The sequence below is a fragment of the Silurus meridionalis genome, chromosome 23 (assembly GCF_014805685.1).
Source record: "Silurus meridionalis isolate SWU-2019-XX chromosome 23, ASM1480568v1, whole genome shotgun sequence".
In the NCBI taxonomy this organism is placed as follows: Eukaryota; Metazoa; Chordata; class Actinopteri; order Siluriformes; family Siluridae; genus Silurus; species Silurus meridionalis.
In genome coordinates, this window is record NC_060906.1 from 26,497,077 (window position 1) to 26,506,625 (window position 9,549).

A 9,549-nucleotide genomic window follows, 5' to 3' on the forward strand; every position below is an offset into this window, starting at 1 on the left:
TTCACATTTTATTTCTCTCACACACACACACACACACACAACAACTGCTTTGTAATGAAGAATAAGAAATATAAAAATAATTAAAATGGGATAAAGGAGATACAATATTCCTGCAGAAAACTAAACGATCAAATGGAATGACAGTAAAAAGAGAATATGAGTAACAAAGCTGCATTTTACTTTCACACTGTACTTAACGTGAAGCTGAGATGTAAGTGTGTAAGTAAGTGTGTTCTGCAGAAAGTAGTTTGAGGTAGTATGTGGTGTGTAATGAGTCCAGATGCAGATCCAGTCTTTAATGTTTTGGAGAAGATCAAGTCTGTGTGTAAGGTGGAACAGATGCTGATGGTGCTTTATCTTCAGGCTGTTGAGGTGGAAGGATCATGGCCAATTCTGTGTGACGTTAATGCAAATGTACCTCAATTCCATAAAGTTTGGCACAGAAGTTAAAAAGATTTTTTTTTTAAATGCAATAATTTGCAAATCTCATCAATCCAGCCTCAGTTTCCTACTGTGTAGCATCACATCAACGTTTAACAACATTCTGTATTTCTCTGGGAAATGAGGAGAGAAGTTTTGGAGAAGAATGTTTTGCCAAATGTATCAGATACAGGATTCTACCTGCTCAACAGTTCTGTATTTCGTCGTCGTCGTTTTTTTCCATGCCACCAAATGTTTTCAAATAGTGAAAGGTCTAGACTGCAGACATACAGTTCAGCACCCGAACTCTACTACTACTACGTTATGCATTATCAGTTAGCATTGTGCTGCTCAAACAAGTCCTTCCCTGAAAAAGATGTTTTCTGGATGGAAGTATCTGTTGCTCTAAAACCTGTATAGCATTCAGCATTAATGGAGCTTTTCCAAATGTACAAGCTGCTCAGTGCTGATAACAAGCCAGATGATCCCTCTCCTCTTTAGTCTGGAGGACATGGTGTCCATATATATATATATATATATATATATATATATATATATATATATATATATATATATATATATATATATACACACACACACAAACATACACACACACACACACACACACTTGGTCACAGCTGAGGTCAGGGCTCCTGCACGATAGTTATTGAGATGTCTTTGAGACAGGGATTGATGAATAACTGGTTGAAGTAGATTGGGCTGGGTACTGACTGTTCGAGGGAGAGGTTGAATATCTCCATGACTGCTGGTCATTGCTGGCTCTGAGAACTTGACCAATAAGGACATCAGGTTCTGCTGTCTTCTGCTTTCAGTCTCCTGAAGCTGACCATTAGCACTGTTAGCAGCAAGACAGGAAAGCATTTGGATCATCTGTAAGAGAAGCTTTTGCATTCACCATTCTGGAGGGTTGTGTTTGGGCCTCTCGCACAGATTTCTAGACTAACCGTGTTAGAAATGTGACTGGTTTCACCTGCCTCATGGGTGTGTGTGTGTGTGTGTGTGTTCATGATCTCGATATCGAGAGTGGCCTTATAGATTAACATCAGAGTTATTCATTTTAACTCTTTATTCCTGAAATGAACACCGACAGACTGACAGGTTTGTACCTAGCTGCTCCCCTGGAAGCCCCGCCCCCTTCCATCATGTCCTGATTTTGACTCATGAAGGATGTGAGGACGCAATGTTTCACTTCTTTTTGCGGTAAATAAATAACATTTGAAGCTTGTTGATGCGTTCCACCTAACTCACGATTCAAATAAAATAAAATATACATCTTAGGTACGTCCTCTGAAAGCGGTTTTAAATGAGAGAGTTGATACGGAGCTGCACTCAGAAACTCCTGCTTCACCATCAACCACACGATCAGTGCAGAGCTGAATGTGGTTTCAAAGGTGTGTAAAGTTTTGGGGTGTTTATGAGGAATATGCGATGTGTGTGTGATCATGCAATATATTATGATGTTACACACTTTATCTGCCGCGTTTGTGTAATGATACATTTTAACCACAGAGGGCGCCAGATCTCACTCATGAACCCACCCAGTCTTTATTCACTTACAGTTACATGGAGAATCTACATGATCAATTGAAGAACTTTCTTTGTGGTGAAGAGATCTCCTGCTCACTGATGGAGACTCGAGTGTAAAATTGTTCATATTAATTACAGCCCAAAGCTGTCGTCATGGTTACCAAGTGTTTATCACCAACAGCAACCTCATGCATCTTCATGCTGAACCTGTGGATCCTCTTCATCAGCAGCAGCAGCGAGTGGGTTCAGGTGAGAGAAAGAGGAACAGAGAGATGATTAGGTATGCTGATTGTCATGTAAAGTTATTTTTGTTCTTTCCTTTGTAGCTTGTTTATGGTGGAAGGAGATGTTTTTCCAGGACCTGCTCCATTACTCAGCACACAACACTATATGCTGCAGATACATGACTGTGGTCCAGCAGCAGAACTTTCACTCCTCAAGGTTTTGTAATTTTCACTAGTGATCAGTACTTCCATCACAACTCCATCATCTGAGTGAAAGAGCTTCTCACCTCTCTTTACTTCAGCTTCATTGCATTGCTGTGGATGAAGAGAAGTAGTGACAGTTAAGAGATGTTAGGATGGATGGAGGTCAGATGGACCTGTGTGTGGTGATGGAGATAGATCCTGTTCCTGATTTCAGTCACTTCAGTTTGATTTGTTTGTGTCTGTAACAGTGGACTTTTTCCCAAAGCAGCTTCACAGAGATAACGAGGTTATAAAGTTGGATTGTAGAAGTTTAGAGTCTATAAGTTTTCCCCATGAGTGACCCAGTGGTGACTGTGGTGAAGGAAAAACTTTGAGTCGGCCTCTGGATAATTAATTTGATTGGAGGCGACTCTGTGCAGCTGAGATCCATGAAATTCTGGAGTAAGAACAGGAATTTTGAGGATTTAGATTTGGACTGTAGTTAATATCTACATTCTGCTACACTGACTCAGAACTACAGTTTGCTCTGATCTCCATCACTGCACCTCAACATCGTTTATCTGTAATAAATGGACATTCGGTGGAACCCAGATGAGGATGAGGTTCCCTCTTGAGTCTGGTTCCTCTCAAGGTTTCTTCCTTCTGCATCTCAGGGAGTTTTTCCTTCACCACAGTCTCCACCGACTTGTTCATCAGTAACAAACTTACACTTATAAAGAAAATCTTCACTTTTATCTTCACATTATCTGTGTAAAGCTGCTCTGAGACGATGTTCATTATTAAATCAGAACAGCTTCCATTGTCACTAAGACCAGATGAAGAACGTCTGTACTGACAGCCAGGTAGCTGAGGTTCACTTGTGTCTACACACTCCACCTTCCATGAAGAAAACCTGATCTGTGTGTGTGTGTGTGAGAGAGAGAGAGAGAGGTAAAGTTTTGGCAGCACTCTGTAGAAGGTCTCAGGTCCCTCCAGGCTCCTGTGTTGTTGTTTACTCTGAACATGTTTACTGTTGACTATTTCCTGTGCAGGCAAGATGTGGGCGTGTCCGATGATGAACATTAATGACTGATGTGTAAATAACAGTGACTTCCTGTTTTAGAGCGTCAGCATGAGGACAGCTGATCCCAGGTGATGATAAAGGGGCGGAGCCTGAAATGTCATGTTTTACAGCTCCATGGCAACAGTTCAAAACATTATGCTTCCAGCTCAGGAGGTGGAGCTAAAGAGCATTTACTCGTCCATTCGTTATGATGTCACAACTGTTCATCATTTATCATCAAATCCTGCCTTTAATTACAAACTACAATTACAGGAGCATCTAACAGCTAACATCGACGTGTGTGTGTGTGTGTGTGTGTAGCTGTGTAAATAACAGGTAAGTGTTTATTATAAAAGCACATGCTCAGTGTGATGAAGATGGTGATGAAGATGATAAAGGAGAAATAGATGTAGTGACCTGTGTGTTGTCTGATGTTTTTGTACAGATTATAAACACTTCATATCCAAAAGTGTCTTCAGTGTTCTTTCCTGTCTGTGGTGTTTCTTACACACACACACACACACACATTCAGTCATACAGTGTGTAATGACTTCAATAAAACACTCTATTGTAGTTCAGGCTGTAAACAGTCATGTGGGATTTTAATCTTATCTTTCTATAAACACCTCATTCACTCAATTATTCATCACACTCATTCAATCACTCATTCATTCTCAATTATTCATCACACACTCAATTATTCATCACACTCATTCAATCACTCATTCATTCTCAATTATTCATCACACACAATTATTCATCACACTCATTCAATCACTCATTCACTCAATTATTCATCACACACTCAATTATTCATCACACTCATTCAATCACTCATTCACTCAATTATTCATCACACACTCATTCATTCACTCAATTATTCATCACACTCAATTATTCATCACACTCATTCAATCACTCATTCATTCTCAATTATTCATCACACACTCAATTATTCATCACACTCATTCAATCACTCATTCACTCAATTATTCATCACACACTCATTCAATCACTCATTCACTCAATTATTCATCACACACTCAATTATTCATCACACTCATTCAATCACTCATTCACTCAATTATTCATCACACTCATTCATTCACTCAATTATTCATCACACACTCAATTATTCATCACACTCATTCAATCACTCATTCACTCAATTATTCATCACTCATTCATTCACTCAATTATTCATTCATTCACTCATTCATTCACTCATTCACTCAATTATTCATCACTCTTTCACTCTCAATTATTCATCACACACTCAATTATTCATCACACTCATTCAATCACTCATTCACTCAATTATTCATCACTCATTTACTCAATTATTCATCACACTCATTCAATCACTCATTCACTCAATTATTCATCACTCATTTACTCAATTATTCATCACACTCATTCAATCACTCATTCACTCAATTATTCATCACTCATTCACTCTCAATTATTCATCACTCATTTACTCAATTATTCATCACTCATTCACTCAATTATTCATCACTCAATTATTCATCACTCATTCACTCAATTATTCATCACTCATTCACTCTCAATTATTCATCACTCATTCATTCACTCTCAATTATTCATTCATTCACTCAATTATTCATCACACTCATTCAATCACTTATTCATTCTCAATTATTCATCACACTCATTCAATCACTTATTCATTCTCAATTATTCATTCATTCACTCATTCATTCATCACTCATTCAATCACTCATTCACTCAATTATTCATCATTCATTCACTCAATTATTCATCATTCATTCACTCTCAATTATTCATCACTCATTCACTCTCAATTATTCATCATTCAATGACTCTCAATTATTCATCACTCATTCAATCACTCATTCACTCTCAATTATTCATCACACTCATTCAATCACTCATTCATTCTCAATTATTCATCACACACTCAATTATTCATCACACTCATTCAATCACTTATTCATTCTCAATTATTCATCACTCATTCAATCACTCATTCATTCTCAATTATTCATCACACTCAATTATTCATCACACTCATTCAATCACTCATTCACTCAATTATTCATCACACACTCAATTATTCATCACACTCATTCAATCACTCATTCACTCTCAATTATTCATCACACACTCATTCATTCACTCAATTATTCATCACACACTCAATTATTCATCACACTCATTCAATCACTCATTCACTCTCAATTATTCATCACACACTCATTCATTCATCACTCATTCATTCATCACTCATTTACTCAATTATTCATCATTCATTCACTCATTCACTCTCAATTATTCATCACACTCATTCAATCACTCATTCACTCAATTATTCATCACACTCAATCACTCATTCACTCTCAATTATTCATCACACTCATTCAATCACTCATTCACTCAATTATTCATCACTCATTCACTCTCAATTATTCATCACTCATTTACCCAATTATTCATCACTCATTTACTCAATTATTCATCACTCATTTACTCACTTATTCATTCTCAATTATACATTCATTCACTCAATTATTCATCACACTCATTCAATCACTTATTCATTCTCAATTATTCATTCATTCACTCAATTATTCATCACACTCATTCAATCACTTATTCATTCTCAATTATTCATTCATTCACTCTCAATTATTCATCACACTCATTCAATCACTCATTCACTCAATTATTCATCATTCATTCACTCAATTATTCATCATTCATTCACTCTCAATTATTCATCACTCATTCACTCTCAATTATTCATCATTCAATGACTCTCAATTATTCATCACTCATTCACTCTCAATTATTCATCATCCATTCACTCTCAATTATTCATCACACTCATTTATCACTCATTCACTCTCAATTATTCATCACCCACTCATTCATTCACTCATTCATTCAATTATTCATCACTCATTTACTCACTCATTCATCATTCACTCATACTCACTCATTCATCACTCATTCATCACTCATTCATTCTCAATTATTCATTCATTCACTCTCAATTATTCATCACCCACTCATTCAATCACTCATTCATTCTCAATTATTCATCATTCATTCACTCTCAATTATTCATCACACACTCATTCATCACTCATTCATTCTCAATTATTCATCACACTCTCACTCAACTATTTATCATTCATTCACTCTCAATTATTTATCACTCATTCATTCATCACTCATTCACTCTCAATTATTCATCACACAATCAATTACTCATTCACTCTCAATTATTCATCACTCATTCATTCTCAATTATTCATCACACACTCATACACTCTCAACTATTTATCATTCATTCACTCTCAATTATTTATCACTCATTCATTCATCACTGATTCATCACTCATTCACCCGCTGAATAAGTGATGAATAAGTGAGTGATGAATAATTGAGAGTGAATGGGTGTGTTATAAGTGGCTGATGAATAATTTACATTTAGCTTTAAATCTCTAGTAATGAATAAATCTACACTGTACACCAGATTACACACTTAATATAAATATAACTCGAATTCTACAAACTTGGAAAGTGCTAATTTAAGTATTTCAGGAAGATGAAGGTCTTCAGTCGTCGCTTGAAGATAATCAGGGACTCTGCTGTATGGACATCTAGGGAAGTTCATTCCACCACCTCAGTGCCAGAACAGAGAAGAGCCTTGAAGTGTACTTACCTCTCATTCTGAGAGAAGGTGGTACCAGTCGAGCAGTGCTGGAGGATCTCAGACAGCGTGGTGCAGTGTGAGATGTGATGAGGTCACTGGGGTAAGATGGCACTGGTCCATTTTTGACCTTGTAGGCATCATCAGTGTTTTGAATCTGATACGTGCAGCTACTGGAAGCCAGTGGAGGAGCAGCAGTGGGGTGGTGTGGGAGAACTTGGGCTGATTGAACACAAGTCATGCAGCTGCGTTTTGGATCATTTGCAGTGGACGAATAGCGTTCAGGGGAAGACCTGCCAGCAGAGAGTTGCAGTAGTCAAGTCTTGAAATGACAAGAGACTGAACAAGCACCTGGGCAGCCTGTATGGACAGAAATGGTCGAATCCTTCAGATGTTGTAGAGATGAAATCGACAAGAACGAGCAACATTAGCGACATGTGGGAAGAAGGACAGTTGATTGTCCATAGTTACCCCAAGGTTATGAGCAGTGGCTAAAGGGGAGAGCAGAGAGTCATGAAGTGTTATTTGGGGATTTTGACCTGGAGATGAATCACCTGGGATGACCAGCAGTTCTGTTTTGCTGTTGAGTTTTAGTTGATGAGCTCATCCATGAAGATATGTCTGTCAAGCATGCAGAGATCCGAGCGGCAGTATCAGTCATTCACTTATTCTTAACTTATTAATCATTCAATTATTCACTTATTCATTTATCACTAACTAATAACTCACTCATTCATCACTTATTCATTCATCACCTATTCACTAACATACTTTCACAGTCACACTAATCCAATCACTCATTCACATTAATTTACACACTCCTCACTCATTCATCATTCACTCATACTCTCACTCATTCATCACTCACTTACGTTCACTTTCACTCATTCAATAGCACACATTCACAAACATTTACACACTCATTTACACACTAATCACTCACTCATCATTAATTTCATCCACTTACCCATCCACTTTATTCATTCACTCTTTCTTTTTCATTCATTCACTCTCTCTTTTTCATTCATTCACTCTCTCTTTTTCATTCATTCATTTACTCACTCATTCACTTATTCACTTACTCACTTCTTATTAATTCACCTATTCACTCATTACTTTATCACCCCTTTACTCACTAATTCACTTATCTATTTACTCATTAATTCACTCAACCATTCACTTATTTATGGCTCACTTGCTCATTTACTAATCACACATTTACTTTCACTCATTCCTTACCCACTTATTAATTCTCACACATCACTCACATTCACACACTCATTACTCTCTCATTTACTTATTCATTTATCAGGAATCAGGTGATCATAGACAGAAGCTCACACAAGATATTTTTTTGTTTCTTCACCATGTGCAAAGTCGCTGCTGTCACGTGATTGGCTGATTAAAGAGCTGATCTTAATAATATGGACGGTGAGTAGATTTTAGAGCAGTAAGGAAACAGCGACATTGCAGGCAATGTGACGTCACTGCAGAAACAATTTAAACAAGGAACAAATAAAATAAATCAGAGATCTACACAAAACACCACCATCATGATGATCTGTTAATCACTTACACTGTGTGTGTGTGTGTGTGTGTGTGTGTGTGTGTGTGTGGTACAGGCGGCGCCCTTTACTGCAGGGTGGGATAGTGTCACACGCGCACGCGCACACGCACGCGCACGCAGACTCAGCACCGCGGCGGAACACACACACACACACACACACACATCAGTTCAGCGGTGTGTGTGAGAGACTCAAGAGGATTTTAGGTAAGTCTCCGCCATATCGGACAATATAATTGTTATCATATCACGTATGTGTGTGTGTGTGTGTGTGTGTGTGTGTGTGTCTGGAGCATCTTTATATTCACCTGGTGATGATGCTGAGATCCGGGATGCGGGATCAATCGCAGCTGTAAAAACCGGAAGTGGCCGCGCGCATTAAACCTTTAATTGTGATAATCAGAGGTTTGTGTGTGTGTGTGTGTGTGTGTGTGTGTTCATATTAATTCTAGCGTCTGCAGGCCTTAATAACCGCGCGCGCGCGCCTGTGTTTGTGTGTGTTTAAACGCTATAAACATATAAACATATTTAGAAATATATATTTATTCATAATTTATATATGATTAATGTATATATAATATGCATGTGAAGGAAATCATCAATAATCAATCAATGAATAAACGCGTGCGCGCTGCAGCGACATGATGACGTCACTGGTGTGTTTTTATGATGAAGAATAAAACAGCTGGGTTATAAAGCCAGACACATTTAAAGCCATATGTGCGCGTGCACGTGAATCTGAAGACGTCGTGCGAACCCAATTTGAGCTTTTTGTCTAAACATATGCACCAAACAGAGTTTTTTATACATACCACCTTTCTAAATCAACCAATACCTGTATCTAACG

General features: G+C 37.7%; 1 protein-coding gene across 1 annotated transcript in view; it reads left to right on the forward strand.

Moving 5' to 3' along the window:
- The first annotated feature begins 8,846 nt into the window (after positions 1-8,846).
- cep170bb (centrosomal protein 170Bb) overlaps positions 8,847-9,549 on the forward strand; it is a 29,614-nt gene continuing 28,911 nt past the window's right edge. Inside the window, 1 exon segment of the mRNA XM_046835984.1 lies at positions 8,847-8,909. The gene's annotated coding sequence lies outside the window, so the exon portion shown is untranslated.